The following is a 22,139-nucleotide window of genomic DNA, read 5'->3' on the forward strand; positions in this document are numbered from 1 at the left end:
CCCATGTGATAATGAGCTGATGAGTTGAATCAGGTGTGTTTGATTAGGGAGACAACGAAAACGTGCAGTGTTGGGGGTGCGTCAGGACAGGTTTGGGAACCACTGCATAGATTGCCTAATAGATTTATCACGTATGCAGTGCAGTGATTTTAACTTGTTATGCTGCACATTTCAGAACATTATTACTAATGCAGTTGACATTGAGGGTGGAATTTGCATCTACTCGCAAATCACAATTCCTGTTCACAAATAAGGTGAGAACCAGACCTGTTATAAACCTAAATATAAAGCAATATACAATATCTCAAATTAATTGAAATGTGTACTATCCAAGAAGTAATAGAAGATGTAATGATGCAGCCGTTCAGTTCTCCGGCGTGGTCAGCAATCACACTACTTGTATACTTGTAGTCCAACTGATCCGTGCTAACAGAAAGAACACACTAGTCAAATGAACTGGACTTTAGGGGTCAAACGTGCTCCGACATTGTTCAGATCGCCTAGTGTGCATACACCCTAAAAGCAAAAGAATCCAGAAAAAAAAAAAAAAATGCCAATGCCAAAAATGTGTCAAATTGCTATCAATCAGGAATATAATGATTAAGATGATCTTGTATACAAAAGTGTAATCATATCAAATATTATTGTTATTACTTTTAATGAAAGATTAGAAAATTACTGGAAATCTCAGAGAGGGTTTACAAATAAATTATTTAAATCCTTGGGGCTCAGCTGGCCCAGTCTGGGAACCTTTGGCCAAAGAGTGTTAAAGAAAAAGAAATGGAGACACTATAGATGTTCAGAGAGACTAACTGTTCATGAACAGTACTACCAAATATAATGCAAATTCCCACCTGTTGCATTTAAACACAAATGGCATGGGCTGTTTAACTAAATCTGAGAAAATCTCCTCAAGAGCTTCTCTAAACAAAATCCTGCCAAGGGGAAGGATTTGGCACTAGTGGTTAAGAGTCTTGTGAAAGAATACAGGAGAAAAGGCAGTCGTTATTTGAAATACTTGCTTTAGAATCAAAACGTGTGATTATATCAATCTCATTTTGTTAAGCCAACAAAACTCTGCCCAAATACTGTAAAGCTCCATCTGGTCACCAAAATAAATCTACTAGCAATAGCAATGGAGAGATTCACTGTGGTTTAGTCAAAGACCTTTAAACCCCTGCCAGTTCAGTTAGTCTGGCAGATATATATATTCCATTCAGTGCCCAAATGTAGAGGCTTTCATCCCGGCCCACAGACTGGTCAAGATGGCCCAAAACCCTCACTGTTTACTAACAGTCCCATGGTAACTATTGACCTTCAAATCTACAGGCAAAACTCAATCCATCAAAATCAGGGCCCTGCAAACAACAGGCATAAATGCTCTCTGGCACGCCAGAATCAGAGCAAGTGTTACGATTCAAACCGTGTGGGAGACCCCGAGTGCATGATGGGATGCGAGTTGAGTCGCCTGTGGTCTGACTTCAAGCCACAAACCAATCTAACATTAAAGAGAGCATGTAATACAATAGCCTTGCTTGAAAAGATCTGCACACTAATGTTTTCATGGAAATGTTACGTTTTCCCTGAGAGATCTGATAGGACTGTGACAGAATTAAACAACAAGAAAACAACTTCTGCTATACAGGGAGGCAGTAAAGATTTATTATATTCTTCATGTCTTAACAATCTTCTTTTCTCCACTTATTGATTTTTCCCCAGCTTTTATGCCTGCTAAATGTATCTAATATTAATGTACCTAATATTAGCCAAAAAACGAATCAATCACAAGTGTACCAAAGTGAACACAATAAAACACTGAGTTTCATAAAATAAGCCCCAGGCTCCACTATTTCTACAACTACGGTAGACTTACGGGAGCAGAGAACTTGTGATAAACAGCAAAATATCATCACAACTTTTTCTCAAATTCTGCTCTAATGTAATAAGGAGGGAATTCACACTGACTCTTAAGAATCAGGCTATTGTTTAACAACTCTAATCCTTTTAACAAATACCGGAATAATCAGAAAATGAGATTTCAAATTCAAATGCAGTGAGAGACAGGGGCTAATCGTCCATTTCATTACATGCATCTTAGAAAACTGTGTATGAGGTTTCAATTACCTTCATATTTCTGAAATATTTAGTGCATCATTTAGTTCTTCTATTTCAGATCATTAGCTTTTCGGAGACTACATTCATTAAAATCCCACCCCAGAAACCGTAAGCAGACAGAAAGAAATACGAATGGTTAACATTAACTCTACAAGTCAGCATGATGTCCAACATTGAGTTTGACAAGACAAAGCCAGTCTTACAGAAACATATCCCCTTAGCCTAATGTTTTTACAAACAAATCTACAAGCAAGTGACTTTGGAAAAAAAAAATCACCAACAGAAGCACTATATCATAAATTGTCATCTTTACCAGCATTGACTTTGGCCTACAGCAAACTACAGTAATCCAATGTTCCTCAATGTGTCATGAGCTTGTGTTGGAGTAAAGAGAGGCGGACAGAGAGAGGAGGAGACGGTGTGTCTACCATGTGAGTTCGACAGTCACATGATGCACAAAACCCAGAACAAGAAGTTTGTTTTTCATGATTAAACCATTAACAGGGCCTTGAAACTGGTGTTAATAGTGTTCTGTAACCAAATAAAAGTGTCCAGAAAACCTTTACAAACATCCACCATGGTATTCATAGGTCAACATAGTAGCAACAATTATTATAACTACAGTATAATCGTTCGAATGTCTGATTATGACTAACTTTCCATTCCAGATCCAAAAATGAAACAAAATAATTCTTACTTCCTTTTATTCAGGATGTAGCCATCAGACGAACTTTCGATATGATCTAACCTTTTGACTTAATGTAACCTTGGTCAAATGGAACTTTGAAAGATGGACTCAATGTTCTATTTTTTGACTGTATTGTGAAATGATCAACTGAAATATTAACCCCTTACAATGTTGGGGGGGGGGGGTGTTGTCGATGGAAGACGCGAGGGCTAGAGTATAAAGGTTATTAAGTGTCGATTGGAAGACGCTACGAGTGTCGATTTGAAGACGCTCAATATTTATTAAGTGTCGATTTGTAGGCGCTAGAAAGTTTATAAAGTGTCGATTTGTAGACGCTAGGTAGTCAGGTTTAGGGAGAAATCCTTCACACAACCCAGTGCTTACTTTATCTAATATAAATTCCTCAAAACCCAGCCAGACAACAGGTGAATTATTAACTCTGATTCACGGGCAGAAATGTGGGTCAACACAATCATGCTTTGTTCAGGTTAGCAGAGACCTAAAAAAGTAGAACCTTTAGGGGTTCCCATCATGGAATCATTTTATATATTTAGGTTTAATTTATACATTTTATGAATTTAAGAGCTCGTAACCATACTGTACTTTATCACTGGACAAACATTGAAATACCCAGATAAAAGTATTATGCAAAAATGTAAGACATTTGTCCTTTGATGAGACAAAAATCGCTCTTTAAAATTGAGTCAAGAACCTTTGAACCCCATTGACTCTTGTTTTCTAAGAGTGTGCAGCTACAGCTTGGATTCACCCACCCATTTTGCTATTTCCGTGAATTATCGGTTTCACGAAGGACCCTGAATCATTTCCTCTAAAAACCAGCAGTTGAACTGTAAATACCTGTTATCACAGAGAAGAGCTGCAGTTTAATTACCAACCAAGAAGCGTCATTTGTTCAGGCCTTCCCACGACTTTATCTTCAGACTCTAGTCAAACCCTCAGCAGTGCCGCGTCGGAAGGGAAAATAAGCAAGTACATCGCCTGAATGACTTCCTCGCTTTGACATCCCACAAACAGTCCAAAATAGACAAAGTGATGGGATAGAAAACCCTTTTACGTGTACAATGTCTCCGGCTCATGACCTTATAATAAAATCTCTGTCTTACCAATTCAATCCGGATGGTTTGTAGGAAAGGTTATCCAATCTAAGACCGACATTACAGCATCATCACAGTTGCGGGTCAGATCAGAGGCTAATATGGTGTGACTCTCTGTCTCTGTCTCTGTCTGTCTTTGTTTATCTATTTTCATCTCATCTTATATAACATCTCAACTCCGAAAGAGGAAGAATGAGCCACACAGGTCATGCGTGACCGGCAGACAGACACCAAAGCCCATCCGTATCCTTCCTTTTCTTTGTTTTTTAATAATCCAATAAACGCCATGCAGGAGAGGTCTGGGGCTCTTCAGATGCCCTATTAATAATCATTAGGAGTCCAGCGGCAGCAGATGGGACCCGCGCTGGTCTGTAATGCCATGGAAATATCCATCCAGAAGAAAGTCAGATAGGCACATGCCTAAACAGAAGGTATTCCTCAACAACCAACACATACACAACAGGTTTATTAGTAAGCAACACCGCTCATAAAGGTGTAAACCACAGGATGTTTCACATGTCGTTTATCACGGTCTGTGCCGACATAGTCAACCTCCTTATCGCGAGTCAACACATTGAATTGATATGGATCCTGTCAGCCAAACAACATTCAAGGCCGAGCTACCTAAATCTAACACCAGACCTTTATTTACTCCCAGAGACCACATGAGAAGGTAAATCTGCAGTCTGGTTCATTCTGATATGTGTTGCTCTGACTTGAAAAGGAGACTGACAGTCTGAATCTGTGTAAAGTCTGCCACCTACTGGTGTGCATAAGAAGTGGCGCTGAACTGAGCTCTATTTTCCAATAAGTGTCCAAACATGACGCTCTAATTTTATGTCATTATGTTCCATAAATGACCATATGAGTGTGCCTACCAAACATTGAGTTTTCAGTACTTGGCCTATTTGAGAGCACTGTGAGTCCACAAACCCTATTATCAAATGTAATTTGAATTTCAAGTGGCTCCTTGTTTCCTCTGGTTGGCATGAACAGAATTAATATTGTGGCCTTGTTGCAAACAAACATTTGTGGTGAACATAATGGAAAATTGGTAACAGTTTATTTTACAGTGTCCTTGTTTCATGTTACATGTACTTACCATAGTAATAACTAACCCTAAACCACCCCCTTATCCTAACCATATAGTAAATACATGCAGTTAAGTATTATTACTCAGTACTTAAATCATATAATTATACTGTGTACACAGTTTTAAGGTGTACATGTTGCAGTGCAATTATACATTTATGGTTAGGATTAGGGTTTGGTTTAGGGTTAGTTGTATGTAATTATTCTTAATTTATGGTTATTTCTATACTACTGTGACTGTGCATGTAACAGGTGAAACAAGGACACTATAAAATAAAGTGTTACCAAAACACCATAGGTATTTTATAGAAATGAATAATTAAGTTAATTTAACCCAAGTTACCCCAATTTTATTGTAATAATAACTATGTTTTGGCAGAAACTATAGCTTATATGTTTGTTTTATTTTTGTTTATGATGATATTTACGATTTTGATTTAATTTTGTGCATGATGATACCTAATATGTATGTTTGATCACACTTTAGTTTAGGGTCCAGTTCTCACTATTAACTAGTTTGGTGTTTGGTAACCAGTTCGATTAACTTTTCCCTCAATCAACTCCTAATTACTGTTTATTAATAGTTGGGTAGTTGTTAAGTTTAGGTATTGGGTGATTAAGGGATGTAGAATATGTTCATGCAGAATAAGGCATTAATATGTGCTTTATAAGTACTAATAAACAGCCAATATCCTATATGAATGCTAATAAGTAACTAGTTCATAGTGAGAATTTCCCCTAAACTAAAGTGTTCTCGTATACTCTAAAAAATGCTGGGTTGTTTCGACCCAATTTTGGGTCAAATATGAACAAACCCAGCCGTTGGGTTGAATTTGAAACGTTTGGGTGTGTCCATATTTGACCCAAAATTGGGTTGAAACAACCCAGCATTTTTTTTTTTTATGTTTTATATTTATTTTATCCATAATTCACCCAAATAAGAAATTATAGAGTTTCTTTTTATTTCAAAGATGAATGTTTTTACAACAAATATACTGTGATTGTTACACTAAAAAATGCTGGGTTGTTTCCACCCAATTTTGGGTCAAATATGGACAAACCCAGCCGTTGGGTTACATTTTTAAATTACATTTTTAACCCAACGTTTGGGTTTGTTCATATTTGACCCAAAATTGGAGAAAGCATTTTTTAGAGTGTACTCATTAGTCAGCTGCCACATTAAAAGCTTTAAACTTTCATTGTTCCTACGACAGATGTGCTGAGCGTTCCTCCTATTTCCCTTAAAACTTCATATTGTTTGAGCTGCTACTGTAGATGAAGTGTGAGTAACACGGCAGACAATGAGATGGTTAATCACAAAGCGCTGTGTTTTCACTTGTTGAGTGACCGTGTGACTCATGAAGCCGAACACAATGGACACCCAGTCTCCCTTAAACTCAATTAACTTCAGTTCAGCACATCTGAAGAGACTCTGAATGAGAGCTGACCGCCTCCACCGGTGACCACTGTCATTATGTGCTCAGTGTGTGTGTGTGTGTGTGTGTGTGTGTGTGTGTGTGTTGGGGGGCTGTGTAATGATAAAAGGTTAAAAAGGGTCGAATCTTTCTCGCGTGTTCAGTGGGTCTGAAGGTCTTATGACTCATTTGACCCTGTCATTCATCAGTTAACTTCACTGTATATTTGATATTGCCACAATGTCATACGCTTAATACAAACAGCATGTGTGACAGAGTGTATTAATAAAAAAAAAAGTATGGATGCAAATATTTATACTTCAAACAATCAATGGCTTATGACAAACAGATGTTACTGTATGACAGCATCTCTCAATTGGAAATTATTGATCTGTGAGGAGTTGATTTAATCATCTTAATAAAATACCTGAGGAAATATAATATAATATAATGTCAAGTTATGTAATATAATATAATATAATATAATATAATATAATAATAGTGGTTGGCTTCAAAGGCTGTGTGTTCATCTGACACTCAGAAGCAAATTAGACAATTATTAGACAAATTATACAAGATGCCAACATGGACAGGTAGCATGGCATGCCCTCATCTTCCAAAAACTCTGAACAACTCAAGGAGGTAAACGAGAATTTGATCAAATTGACAAAAGTCAATGGCGACTGTGACCATGAAGCCATTGAAATTCAAGAGACATTTTAGAATCCAAACACTCACTATAAAAACAAGCCTGTTGATTTATCGACATGAAAGCAACTAGATCTCAACACATCAAGCAAACCAATAAAGCCTCAAATAAGTGTGTATTAATCTACATCACACCAGTTACTCATCACACCTCAAAGCGCAAAAGCCTCAGTTTAAGTTTGATTCAATTTTTTTTGATAAACATTTTTAGTAATGATGAAGTTCAACATAAAATGCAGGTCCTGAAGCAAAACCTGTTGAGAAGTTCTGAATCTATTTCTCTACAGTCAAGTACAGTACAGATGATGACAGCCCTGCCTCAAAATATGACATCTACCAATAATATCACTGGAATGAAAAACATAATACATCTCCTCATTCAAATTTTAAACATTTCCTCTGTCCTGAAAAAAAAAGCACAATCGTCTTCCTCAAATAACTTGGAATTGGCAGTCATTCTCCTACTGACGCATTCAATAACTAATATGCCTTAATATTAGTTCAATAAGTATTATGTCTTACCTTACTGTTTCACTAAGTTCTGGCTTCTTAGGATTGCCGTTGAGAAGCGCGGGCTTTGGATCCGTGTGCGATCCTAAGAAACAATAGGATGTGTTTTTTCCTGGATTACACTTGCATCCTTTGCCGTGCTTTTCCAATGAAACACAAAGTCCACTTGGAGGAAACAGGAAGCTTCCTCGCAGGGCAGCGAAGCCCTCGGCCAATCAACAGCTTCCAATTCGGATAACGCGAGGAAGTCTTACTCATTCACAAAAGTTATTGAAAGCTGACCGAACTCTGACATCATATTTCTGATATGACACACAATGACAATGTCAAAACAACGTTCAAAAACACTGTACCGCCCCAACATCATACAGTTAAATGAACCAGTTCAACCAGACTAAAACTAAACTGACGCAGTTATACTCCTTATAATGAAAGTGTGGCTCTCTGGTAGTAAACACACTCGACTCAAACTCACACATGCTGGGTCACTAACAAGTGTCACACTGACTCATCCATCCCGCACAGCCCTGACTCAGAATGACACACTCATTATACCTCCAAAACACAGCCGACTGATGAAAAACTACATCCACTTGTGACACAACGTTTCCTGCATGGAATCCGAGCATCTCTGCTGGCTTTCTGCTACAGAGACTCAGCCTGAGGGTTGTATCATTCCACATCTCTCTCTCTCTCTCTCTCGATCACGTCACAGCCCTCCTGCCGCAGTCCGCCTGCAGTCCGGATCCTCCCCCTCTCCCTTATCACTCCCTCTTTTGCTTTCTCTCTCTATCTGCCAGTAAATGGGGCCGTTGGCTGGGTTCCTGCTCAGCGTGAAATATTAGCCCTCTGCTACAGTAGCTACCTGAGCCATTAGGAGGATGAAGTTAACGGACATGGAGAACAAATTTGGGATGCGGGTGAAAGACTCTGATAAAGACTCCTGATGCTGCAAATACGACTGACACTGTGTGTGTGTGAGTGTGTGTGTGTGTGTGTGTGTGTGTGTGTGTGTGTGTGTGTGTGTGTGTGTGTGTGTGTGTGTGTGTGTGTGTGTGTGTGTGTGTGTGTGTGTGTGTGTGTGTGTGTGTGTGTGTGTGTGTGTGTGTGTGTGTAAGAGAGAGAGGGCTATAAAAGCAGTGGCAGAATGATAAGGATGTAAATAATCCAGGCTTGGTCTGTCTGAAGAGTGGGTTTTGAGGTTAAAGATTGAACTGTAGTTTATCTTGTCTGTGTGTATGTTATTTTGTTGTACAGTTGACATTAAATACTTTTGGGAAGTTGACTTGCTATACTCCATCTAAAAACTACAATACATATTTGTACTTGTTATTCATTTGTCACACTACAAGACAACACACTGCACGATGTTTTGAAAATTTTGAGATAATGCAATGACAGTTTGTATGATGATCTCTAAGGGCCTGGACACACCAAGTCGACGGTTGTACATGCTAGCTAGTTCTTTTATGTTGGTTTGGTGTACGGGCCTAAAAAGATTTTAGCCTAATTCACCCTTCGCATGGAGTTTGATTGACAGGCGATCTGACCAATCAAAATCCGCAGAAACCGCCATTTTTGTCTGACAAAGCAGTCAGGAGAGTTAGTAGATTAACGTTGGAGGATTTGAACTTGAAAAACGGAGTGTACTGACGTCTTTCCGCGGTTAAAACAACATCCCTTCTGATGTTCATTCATGTTTATTTGATGCTGTAAATTAACTAGAAGGATGAGATGATCGGTTCACGAGCAGCTTTAACTGGGCTCTACAGCGATATGTCACGACACAAATTTGTTTCATATCAAAAGTAACTTGCTCTTTCCTTAACATTTGCAGTGTCCTCTCTGCTCCGCAATGTATTTTTCACTCTGTGAGAACATGGTGTGGCGTGAGAGCGGCATGGCTTGTCGAACATAGCAACAGTAACTAAAGGGGGCAGGTCTTTGCGAACGGTCAATTGTAGCATAGATAATAAATATTCTCACCATACAGGCAAAAGTTCACTTTAAGAAAGAAAAAATGTCCAAAGAGTTTGGTGTAAGTTTCAGAAAAAACAGTGCAAATGGAAATACCGATAATTCTTTATATTTGAAAGCCGATGACCAATATATTGGCTGAGAAATCTAAATCCAATTTTTTATATAATTTTTGACAGCCTCACCATTAAAAGTTATGTCCCAAGCACACAATTATAATGTTCTCATTATCATTTTATGTAGCTAATATGACAGCCAATGTTGCACAACTGTATTTTCCTTTTTTTGAAGTGATTCCAATCATATTTTAAGCAATTCAAAACCATCATGGCTCATCTGAAGTGTCTCAGCTGAAGGAAACAATCTATTATTTATCTGCTTTAATATTCTGGCCAAATTGTCTTATCGGGCCGATAACGATAACATTAAAAATGAACATATATTGGCCGATACCAATATGGTGGCCGTATATCGTTCATCCCTAATGAAAAGCACCAAAAATACATACATATTAGTAAAAATGCTAGAGTAGAGTGAAGTCAGTATGTACATTAACAACGATTTGGGACAAACATGATTTAATTTACTGGACAACTATGCGAGTTGTTCTCTGTGGTGCGGAAGGGTTTTAAATAATTCTTTACATTCATAAAAAAACTGTGTTCGAAAATCATCAGACTTATTGGTTCTTTAGTGCAAGTAAGACCTGTCACACTGCCAGTGCCATCTTCACTGAAGGCTAAGATTCATCACAAAAGACCATTAATTCGCCATCTGTGAACATGAGGTCACACTAGACGATAAAAGAGTCTTAATTTTGCCCTACGACAATAGAAATCTTTTACGATACCAGAATTGTGTCTCAGGCGACAAAATCACGTTGTACAGTGTTCCATGGGCTTTAAATGCTCTAGTAAATTGGGTTGATGACTTAAGCAGAAGTTACACTGAAATCATAATGAAACAGAAAGGTAATGACTAACAATATTTTCGAAGGCTTGTGTTTGGTTTATGAACTAATTTCTTTATTCATCACCATTTCATAGTCTGACATTTGCACATTACCATGAACAGTTTATAGTGTAATAGTTAGCGTCATGCAGGGAACATATTGAGTATTAGCTCTCAAAATCCCCCTAGAAGCTGCAGGATTTAATATTCAATAACCTCATCTTGCGAGTACATTGAGCAACATATTGCCTCATTAGCTTTGACACTGGTCTAACAAATAAGGAAGAATTAGCCCCTGGGGTGCATGGCATGAAATCAACAACCTCTTCATTTTGACAAGCTTAAAATATCCGCTTAAATCACTGTAAGTCTGTATCAGAATCGAGTAAAAGGTGCTAAGATAAGACAAGTCTTTTTTTAAGATGTGAATAACAGTAATTTAGGCCTGTTTGAAAGGGACTGGGCGTAAAACCCAAGTGACAGAGGGGATGTTTTAATGAGGACCACAGGAAGGCTTTCTAGAGACACAGCTGTGCTTGTAAATGGGCATCTTCTTCGTTTTATTGAGATGTGCACTGAATAGGGTGCAGGAAACACTAATTAAAGCAGTGGGTGATGAAGGTTTACAGAGCAGTGGGATCATTGCTGTCTGTGAGACTTGGATACATTATCAACATGCTAACTTAAGGAGGCTAAAGGATACAAAAGTATAAACTCACAACAGTGCTTAATGACACTGTGGTAATTGTCCTGCTTATATTCAGAGGTTAGCAGAAAACATACATACAAAAAAGGTTGTTCTGAAGAGCTCAGTGATTTCAAGTGTGGTAATATTACATGCTCAGCTGTAAGTGGTATTATTGGAAAGTGGAAGCGTTTAGGAACAGCAGCAACTCAGCCACGCAGACCACATAAAGTCACAGAAAGACTGGACACGAGTGCTGAGGCGCATCATAAATGACGCCAACCCTCTGCTGAAGTTCCAAACTTACACCGGCATTAATATCAGCACAAAAACTGTGCGACGGGAGCTTCACGGACTGGGTTTCCATGGCCGAGCAGCTGCATGCAAGCCTCACATCACCAACTACAATGCCAAGCGTCAGATGGAGTGGTGTAAAGCACGCCGCCACAGGACTCTGGAGTGGAGTGACGAATCACGTTTCTCTGTTTCGCAGTCTCATGGGCGAGTCTAGGTTTGGTGGATGCCAGGAGCATCCCAGCAAACACAGAACGTTGGCACAACGTACCCAACCTTCTAACAACGTTTTAACAACATGGCCAAAAGGTTGCTTTAACTACGTTGTGTGGTGAAGGTTGTTACAGCGTTGTCACAATGTTGACATTAAAACCATTGTTCAGGTAGCCTGGTTCTACCTCTCTCCATTGACAAGCGTTAACTTCTTTGAAGGCAGGTACTCTGTTGAAGTTTAAAACTATTGGATCTGCCCAGAGTCATTCTGGATCTGCCATAACCAATCGCTAAAGTTTGGTCGTGACGTATGATGACTCAAACTAGCGCACAACCTCAACGTCATCGTTCTCAGCCACTCCCTCTGTTCGCTGGTTGGACCGGTAAAAATTTGACTGGAGAAAACCCAAGAATTTACCACAATCCCAGACGTAGTTCTGAAGGGAAATTAAATTTGAGTACGTAAGAGGGCGGAGCCAGGCTACCGTTCAGGGTCATTGCTTAAGGTTGTGCCTATGGTGTCCCGACTCTGGAACCAACTTCCACTGGACATTCGTCTTGCTACGTCTATCATAACCTTTAAAATGAAGTTGAAAACATATTTTTATTCCCAGGCATTTTAATTTTTTTAATTTTTAAAAAAAAAATTTTTTATCTATGTTCCATTGTTTATTGTATCGTATGTGTTGTTTACATTATTTTATTTTATTCTTTGACTTTGTTCAGCGCTTTGGTCAGCTTCGCTGTGATAAATGTGCTATATAAATAAATTTTACTTACTTACTTTCTTACAACCACTGGACGACATACTCGTCACTGCCCTGAAGAAAAAGAGCGAAAATCAGCCTTTTAAATGTCAACCGCCCGTTAGGCTCATTGTGTTCTCATTCTTCATCGAGCAATGATACGTGAGTATTCCGTTTAATTTGGCCAACCTCAGCTAAATGAGACACTACTATAGCATTAAAACATTTTTTATCAAGGACGTCGTCTCTCAGTTGCTGAATGTCGCGCAGCAACGTTGTACAACGTTGTACAACGTTGTACAACGTTGTACAACGTTGTACAGCAATGTCGTACAGCCCTGTCACGTCTTACAATTCTACGTTGTTACAATGTTGCGAGCACGTAGACAGCGACGTTGCCATCGCAGAAATGCAACGTGCCACAGACATTGCCACAACGTAAATGTGTTTGCTGGGATGTTGCCTGTGCCAACTGTAAAGATTGGAGGAGGATGGATAATGATACGGAGCTGTTTTTCAAGTAACAAGTAAAGGGTAGAGGTAAATTAGGTACATTTTTCCAATAAGCCTAGGATGTTTTTTGTCAATTTTAGAGGTCAACAGCCACTTTCATGATGCTTGCTATCTATGGTGATCAACAGTGTTTAGCCTAAACAACATTTCTGTGCATCTCAAATTCATTTAAACTTTGGTAACACTTTATACGATAGAAATTCTACTAACTATAAGTAACTTTGCAACTACATGTCAACTAGAGGTCGACCGATTCATCGGTTTTGCCGATTAATCGGCACCGATAGTTGACTGGTGGAACTATCGTTATCGGCAAAAATATATACCGATAGTTTTTCCTGGTTGCGTCCATTGCTGGAGTGGCTGAGAAGCGCGCGCTGTCATTCATTACACGGAGAGAGAGAGCTGAGAAGGGTCTGCTGGCATGATGCAGTACAAGAGCGGCCTCTAGAGGTGTAATAAAAACTATCGCCTCGTGTTGTTTATTTCGACACGTGATTCTGCGTGCTGCACTGAGAGCACATGCTGCGTGGAGAGCGCTGACATCAGATGCGCGTTTAAAGCACCGACAGCTCAGATGTATGTATACAGTACATTTTGTCATATCATTATAAAGTGATTAATTTGTTGACTCAATGCTGCATTAGTAGAGAAAGAACAGCACAACTGTATGTTTGTTTGCCTTCGAGGTTGAGAGGACGCTAACATTAGCAGTACCTCAAGCGGTTAAAACACTGACAAACATAAACGTAAGTCCGACCCGAATGTTTAATGTCACAATTGTTACCTCTATTTGCATTAGTTCATATCCAGCTGGTCACTATTATGCATTAAATATGCAGAGAAGTTGCATATTTAAAGCTAGAGACGTAAGCAAACTGATATGTTCATACAGCCGACAGAAACATAAACTAGAGGTCGACCGATTCATCGGTTTTGCCGATTAATCGGCACCGATTGTTGACTGGTGGAACTATCGTTATCGGCAAAAATATATACCGATAGTTTTTCCTGATTGCGTCCATTGCTGGAGCGGCTGAGAAGCGCGCGCTGTCATTCATTACACAGTTTCAGAGCTGAGAAGGGTCTGCTGGCATGATGCAGTACAAGAGCGGCCTCTAGAGGTGTAATAAAAACTCGTGCCTCGTGTTGTTTATTTCGACACGTGATGCTGCGTGCTGCACTGAGAGCACATGCTGCGTGGAGAGCGCTGACATCAGACGCGCGTTTAAAGCACCGACAGCTCAAATGTATGTATACAGTACATTGTCATATCATTATAAAGTGATAAATTTGTTGACTAAATGCTGCATTAGTAGAGAAAGAACAGCACAACAGTATGTATGTTTGTTTGCCTTCGAGGCTGAGAGGACGCTAACATTAGTAGTACCTCAAGCGGTTAAAACACTGACAAACATAAACATAAGTCCGACCCGAATGTTTAATGTCACAATTGTTACCTCTATATTTGCATTAGTTCATATCCAGCTGGTCACTTTTATGCATTTAATATGCAGAGAAGTTGCATATTTAAAGCTAGAGACGTAAGCAAACTGATATGTTCATACAGCCGACAGAAACATAAACGAATCAGAAAAGCATTCGATTTCGGTTATTTATTTTTTTCATCTTCACTTTAATACAAATTTTGTTACTTTTTTATTAATTAAGTTGGCTTGAAAAGAACAGTTAAATAGTTAAATTTTGAATGTAACTGGTTTTATTTGTTATTTAGAGTATTACTTTTTGTTTCAGTTTGAATGAATGTCTTTTATTGACTTAAATATTTATTCACATTTATATATTTATTTAATTTAGCATGTTTTCATGGTTCAATACAGTTTTTTTTATTTTTATAATAAAGTTCAGCACTGTTTTACTTGGAGTGTTATGTTTGTTTTTATCCAGTATCAATTTTAAAAACTATCGGTTCATTAATCGGTTATCGGCAAGTATGGCCCAACCTAGCTATCGTTATCGGTAAAATCCACTATCGGTCGACCTCTAACATAAACGAATCAGAAAAGCATTCGATTTCGGTTATTTTTTTTTTTTCATCTTCACTTTAATACATATTTTGTTATTTTGATTAGATAATCAAGTGTTTATAAAATAGAAGCAAAAGTGTGAGACTGACTATACATGTAATATTTATGCTAACAGGACTAGTTTCAACTGTTTCACAAGTTCAAATTTTGTTACTTTTTTATTAATTAAGTTGGCTTGAAAAGAACAGTTAAATAGTTAAATTTTAAATGTAACTGGTTTTATTTGTTATTTAGAGTATTACTTTTTGTTTTAGTTTAAATGAATGTATTTTATTGACTTAAATATTTATTCACATTTATATATTTATTTCATTTAGCATGTTTTCATGGTTCAATACAGTTTTTTTTTATTTTTGCACTGTTTTACTTGGAGTGTTATGTTTGTTTTTATCCAGTATCAATTTTAAAAACTATCGGTTCATTAATCGGTTATCGGCAAGTATGGCCCAACCTAGCTATCGTTATCGGTAAAATCCACTATCGGTCGACCTCTACTAACTGTCATTAGAGTATTAATAGACTGTCTGCTAACAATTTATTTTGTTGGTCCCCCAACAGATATTCTACTGACTATAAGTAACTTGGCAACTACAAGTCAACTTATTCTCCTAACCCGAACCCTAACACCTAACCATAACCTGACAGTCTACTGACAGTCTACTAATACTCTAATGAGAGTTAGTTGACATGAAGTTAAAAAGTTACTTATAGGTATAGTTAGTAGAATGTCTGGACTATCGGAATAAAGTGTAACCTAAACTTTTTCTCTGACCACCCCAGAAAATGTATCAATAGAGGATGAATGAAAGCACAATGCATTACACAATTCACTGAAACCTGGCCATAGTAAATGATGGATAAAAATATGTTGATGAACTCATACACACATCACATATATTTAGCTGCGCACAAACACCTACAGAAAAATAACTTAACGGGGTGGTAAAGTATGATTTCACTTTAGTTAGTGTGTAATGTTGCTGTTTGAGCATAAACAACATCTTCAAAGTTACAACGCTCAAAGTTCAAAGCAAAGGAAGATATTTGATTTTAAAGAAAAGGACTACAACAAACGGCTGGTAGGGACTACACGACATCTTTTGGTGACATCAGCAATATAAAATGTACATAAGCCCCGCCCCCGGGAACACGCAGTCCATGTTGAGAAGAGGAAGAGTTGTTGTAGTCGAGCACATTTGTGAGTCAGCTCAAACTTTAAAATCCATCTTTTCACATGCAATAGAAAGTCACTCTGTGTGCATCTCAGAACAGTTCCTATACGAGCGATTTATAGATTATCATGACAGAATATCCTAATTGAAGATAGTTAACTCCACATCAGAAATATAAATTCAACAACTAACCATTCAGGGACGTCCTGTTGCTTCTACATGTTGTCACTTCTTCTTGAGTCTCTCCATCATTGTCTGACTCCGTTTTAACATTAAAGACAGAACAGTTTCTGTCATTTTAGTGTGTTTGCGTGAGGTAATCGCAGCTGCTAAAACACACACATGAGCTCTTAAAACCCCGCCCTCTGCAGCAGCAGCTCATTTGCATTTAAAGGGCCAGGCACAAAACGGTGCGTTTTTGCAAACCCTCAAAAAGTGACAACTTAAACATACTATATAAAAATATCTGTGGAGTATTCTGTGTTAAAACTTCACACACACACACACACTCTGGGGACATCGGAGATTTATTTTACATCTTGTGAAAATGCCATTTTATCACTCCTTTAATTGATAATGAGCTCCTCATTGTTGGAAGAGGGTGATTCACTGATGAGTCAGACAGACTTGAGTAATGTTATTATGCAGTAAAACATATACGTCCAAAGAACAAATTAAATGCTGACAGATTCCTTTGTTTTGAACAGATTGGGAAGGTCACTAAATGAATCCTTGGCGATTTAACCTTTGTCGCTGCCCTCACTCTTGAATGCAGGATTATTTTACAGGCAATATCACCCGAGACCAATTTATCCCAGAAAGTGCTAGGGTGACTCAGCAGATGAGTAACTGATCCTGATAAAAGGGATCAAATTGACCGAATGGCTCTTTGAGGATGTGTTTGGTCATCAGAATATAAAATGCATCAACAGGCAATATGATGTGCTCAGACACGCAACAGAGCAACGGGAGATGTCACTGCATGCTGTACATCTATTTAAATAAACAAACATATACAGATACACATTTGTGGTCTGTATGGAGTAGAGCCAGTAAACAACATCTATCTCGCTGGCAGCTGTCGGACTGTAATTTACGGTGCGGATTTCTGGGAGTCAGGGAGAAAATATACACGGGACTGCTGGATCTGGGGGGTACATTAGATGTAGAGGAAAATAACATCATATGCATCTGGGGCTCATCTATCGACTCCATACTATTTAAAATCGTTTCGACTCTAATAAGAAATACTTTGTAGGGAGGTGTGAATGCTTTGGACTTCAGTAGCCTACTCTCAATCAAGTTTTCAAGATTGGCTGGATTAAAGGTACAATATGTAAGAATTTTGTTATCAAATATCCAAAAATCACTTGCACAGAGTGATATATTTTCTGCAGTTGTGTACTCACAATATAAAAAGTTCCCAAAGATTTTTAATTTCAGAGAAATTCCAATTTTAAATAATTGGCCGTCCCGGAATCCCTGTTCACTTGTCGCCTGTGACTGACATAATATCCGCGTTATCCCTGGTTTCCGCTCAAGTACTGCCATAGTAACCATGGCGACAGACGTGGACAACTGCATTACGTCTAGCGGCAAGCTCACGCTCTTGTTGTTTCGTTCAAACATTATGGACCATGGCAAGCAGACTTTGGGAAAGAAGGAGAACTAAAATGAGGATCAATATCAGCGTGGCGTTTTCGAGATGGCAAGAGCTCCACGTCCTTGACAAACTTCGGCTTGACAGAGCTTCACGAGTTACGACTTGACAGAGACGCGCTCTTGCATGTACTTTATTAGACAGGTGAGCAAATGTACATAAAACTAATCATGTTATATAGTTCAACATGATGAAATGTTAGAATATGATCTATGTTATTCTAATGTTGATCTAGCTTACTGCTAATCTCATACAGCCAACAAACTAACACATAGAATAACATTATAACTTTCAAATGCAGTTTAGTGTGATAGTGTAGACCAAGTGAAACAGCGCTGCGTTACCTCACACATTTAATTCGTCTAATAAACTGACCTGTGCGAGTATTAATACAGCACTTGCGGGTCCTTATTCCTTTATATCGCGAGGCTCGCGGCATTCGCCTGTGCCGCTGATCTCTGTCTCTCATTAGCAATCGCCCCCTACTTTATTATCCCACAGTCATGTTAAATACATCAATGTATTCACTTCATCCATAAGCATAATTAAATCCATCAGCTTGATGACAAGTTCCATAATTCCAATGGAATTTTGAGTCATCAGCCTACGCCTTTGTTATTGTAAGAGGTTAGCGACCCCTAGCAGCGAAAATAATACATATTGTAGCTTTAAACGCTGCTTGAATGCTGATCCTAATTCGTCATGGTTTAACATTCCTAAATTCATCTTTGATTTTTTTTTGGATTTTTTTTTGTCCTTTGTTGATTTAAAGTTATTCTGACTCTCTTTGTTTATCAGTCAACAAAAAAGCCGCTAAAACTGCTCTGTTGATTAAACAAATCATGGTTTCATTATAAGTTACCTCATGAATTCCTGAAAATGGCAATTGTAGTTGTTGTTGTTTTTTTGTTTTGTTTTCATGTTATTTATTTCTATGTATTTGTATTCATGTACTGTATTGTGTGTTTAATTTCTATTGCTTAATTTTTTTATGAAGTAATTTTAGTAGACTATCTCTGTTTAATGTATCTTGTTTGAAAATGTACTTTATTGCATGCCTTGCTCTACCTTCCTCTAAAAAAGAGGAAGAAAAGTAGACGAACTGAGTGAAACAATCATTTTCCCTTTACTCATGAACACATAAGATAACATTTCAAAGTTATTTGAACTAATATTAGTCAAATATTAAATTAACTTTCATTTTACAAATGCCAGTGGACTGAACGTAAAGAAATTAAGTTGTGATAAAAATATTTGAGAATTGTGTTGGTTTATCTCATTGTAATATGCAATTTAATATGTCGTAGCCTACAACAAAAAAACTTTGCTGAAAAGGCAAACCGGTGTATGAACTTCTGTCATTATAGAAACCATAAACACAGTTCTTCTGTCTAGTTTATTTGATATGTGAATATATTATGCTTGGCTAACCTTGTCACGCATGAAAAAACTCTAATCTTTGGTGGTAAACAATTTTTCTCATGTTTATAGATACGACATTGGCTAAACATAATCTGCTTCCTTTTTTAAAAGAGGAAATCCATTATAGTGACACAAAGTTGATCAAAAAAAGCGATGGCAGTGTTTAATTCACTGCATGGCATGAAGCTCGTACAAATCTGGCACCTCCTGGCATGGGAGGCGTCATGTGGGCATCAGTGAATCCATAATTAATCTCATACAATGAACACGCACAGCAGGAGAACACAAGATGACAGATGAAAATCAGCAACACGTTTAAAAAGGCAGAAATACAAACGTTCAACAGCAGAAGTATTGTGCACCTTTAAACAGAGAAGAGTGTGCTGAAAGTTCAGTCTTACGAAACATTTCTCCTTGTGGGAAAAGCGTCCTCTCACATTGCAATCGACTGAAACTAATCCCTGATACTATATTGTCTAATACAGCACGCTAGGATCAGTTTCTTCTAGACATTGAAAGTATTTTCACCTTTAAAGGTTCGTATGTATGTTTTTTTTTTTTTTTTTACTGGACTAAAGCATAATACCATATGTTTGAAGGCATTTAGGAAACATGCTAAGTTCACATTGTTTCTCTGAAAAACAATGATAATGCCAGTTAATCTACTGGTGTCCTCAATCTGGCAACTCGTGTGTGTAGATTCTGAAGAGGAGCGGGGGATGCGACTCTCTCCAATATTTAGGCTTTGAACTCCAGTACACATTTCAACGCTCGCTGTTAATGTTAGGCTACTGCACCAGTATTGTCATGCACAATGTCCAAGTGACAATGTGCAGTTGTTATATATTACTAGCTGAGCTGATTCCTAAATGATTTAAAAACTCATATGGCGCTGCGTGCTCTCTAATCACTCTTGCAGGACTTTGATGTCATACACTGATCGGTCTGCACTGCGCTGCTTAAAGTCAAACACACCTAAAGACGTTTGTTGCTTGTTTCATTCCTGCACTAATCAGTTTTTGAACAAATCTCAAATGACTCATAAAGACTTGACGTGTGATATCTACACTATACCATTCAAAAGTTTGGGCTAAGTAAGATTTAAATAACTTAGATTTAATTTAATTTCAGCATGGCCTCATTAAATGGCTCACAATAAATGTAAATATATATAATAGCCTAAATGTATATATATATATATATATATATATATTAGGTATTAGGGCTGTGAAACGATTAATCACGATTAATCGCATCCAAAATAAAAGTTTGTGTTTACATAATAAATGTGTGTGTACTGTGTATAATTATTTTGTATATATAAATACACATACGTGCATGTATTTATGTAAATGCACATTTATAATGTAAACACAAACTTTTATTTTGGATGCGATTAATCGTGATTAATCGTTTCACAGCCCTAAATATATATCAAATAAATGCTTTTTTTAAACTTTCTTTTTAGCAAATAATTCTGAAAAAAAACTTAATGTTTTCAAAATGTATAATAATAAGTGTTTATTTAACATAAAATCAACATATTAGAATGATTTCTGAACGATCATGTGACACGGAAGACTGGAATAATGATGCTGAAAATTCAGCTTTGATCACAGGAATAAATTACATTTTATAATATATTACAATAAAAACGTTATTTAAAATTGTACTGTTTCACAATATTACTGGTTTTACAGGTTTTGGTTTTTTGAATGGTAGTGAACCTCAAACAATACTATGGTACCATGATTCCTTTTTTTTTCTTTCTTTTTTTTTCTGAGTGTATCGTGTCCAATCGTGTTAATCATGCACAGCACACATTCAATCATCACAAATATCGAATGGATAAAAAGAGAAGGAAGGAAATACAGTATAGCTAAGCTGACTGATTTCAGTTCAAGCTGAAACCGCTGTAAATAAATACATGATACATTTAAAAAAAAAAAAAATGCTACCGGTATATTCAGAGCATGATATATTATCAAACCACAAACTCATCCGACTGTCTATGCAGATTTGGGGAATAATCAATAAGGAGCTACTCACGGCATGAAGACTGCAGAGCTGTTCACCCTGAGCGTGTTTCCACTCGTCTCTGGAGTGCGTGTGGAAGCAGAAGCTCTTCAAATGAAGGACGCACTCACACCAACACAAATGAACACACTGAAATATCTGTTGCGTAGCACCATACGGCTCTTACACAAGGCCTATAGAGCGCACAGATTGCACACATTCCCATATGAGAGTGCGCAGTGCAGTGGGTGGGGCGCAGTGCGTGTGTGTGTTGGGGGTAAAGTCGCCAGAAGCCAAACTACTTGTGGCCCCCAGGCACGCTTTGTGCCAGCACTATTAGGGGAAGCCCGGCAGACGCCGCCACAATGGTGCGCCTGTGCCAGTGTCACCCCGGGCCTTTGTATGGGGGCCCCCGCTTTCGTTTTACAGACCGCTAATGATGAAGCGAACACGGCCATCTGTGTGCAGGGGGCCTTTTCTGAGCGGATACAAATGAGGAGATAACATGAGAGAGACAGACAGATTAAGGAGGCAGTACAAAGCAAAGTTGGTGTGAGATGATTATACGGATCTTTGTTGAGTGCTTTCGACTGTTTTGGAAGCATTATGCAAATTACATGCAATTAAGGGCGAGGATTGACTGAAGGAAATTAAATGGGATTTTTGTCATAAGGGGATTTCACACAAACACCGACTCATATTTTGAAAGTGTAATTCAAATAAATTGAATGATTTCAGACTTTTTTTTTCACATAGCTTGAACCATATGCCACATAATTATCAACGGGAATGAACAATA

At 37.9% G+C, this 22,139-nt stretch overlaps 1 protein-coding gene across 1 annotated transcript in view; it reads right to left on the minus strand.

Annotated features, from left to right (window-relative positions):
• Positions 1 to 21,424, minus strand: part of nav1a (neuron navigator 1a) — a 152,987-nt gene extending 131,563 nt beyond the window's left edge. Inside the window, exon 1 of the mRNA XM_079587474.1 lies at positions 21,374 to 21,424. The gene's annotated coding sequence lies outside the window, so the exon portion shown is untranslated. The remainder of the gene's footprint in view (positions 1 to 21,373) is intronic.
• Between the last annotated feature and the right edge of the window lie 715 nt (positions 21,425 to 22,139).

This window comes from Phoxinus phoxinus, assembly GCF_949152265.1.
Source record: "Phoxinus phoxinus genome assembly, chromosome: 18".
Lineage (NCBI taxonomy): Eukaryota > Metazoa > Chordata > Actinopteri > Cypriniformes > Leuciscidae > Phoxinus > Phoxinus phoxinus.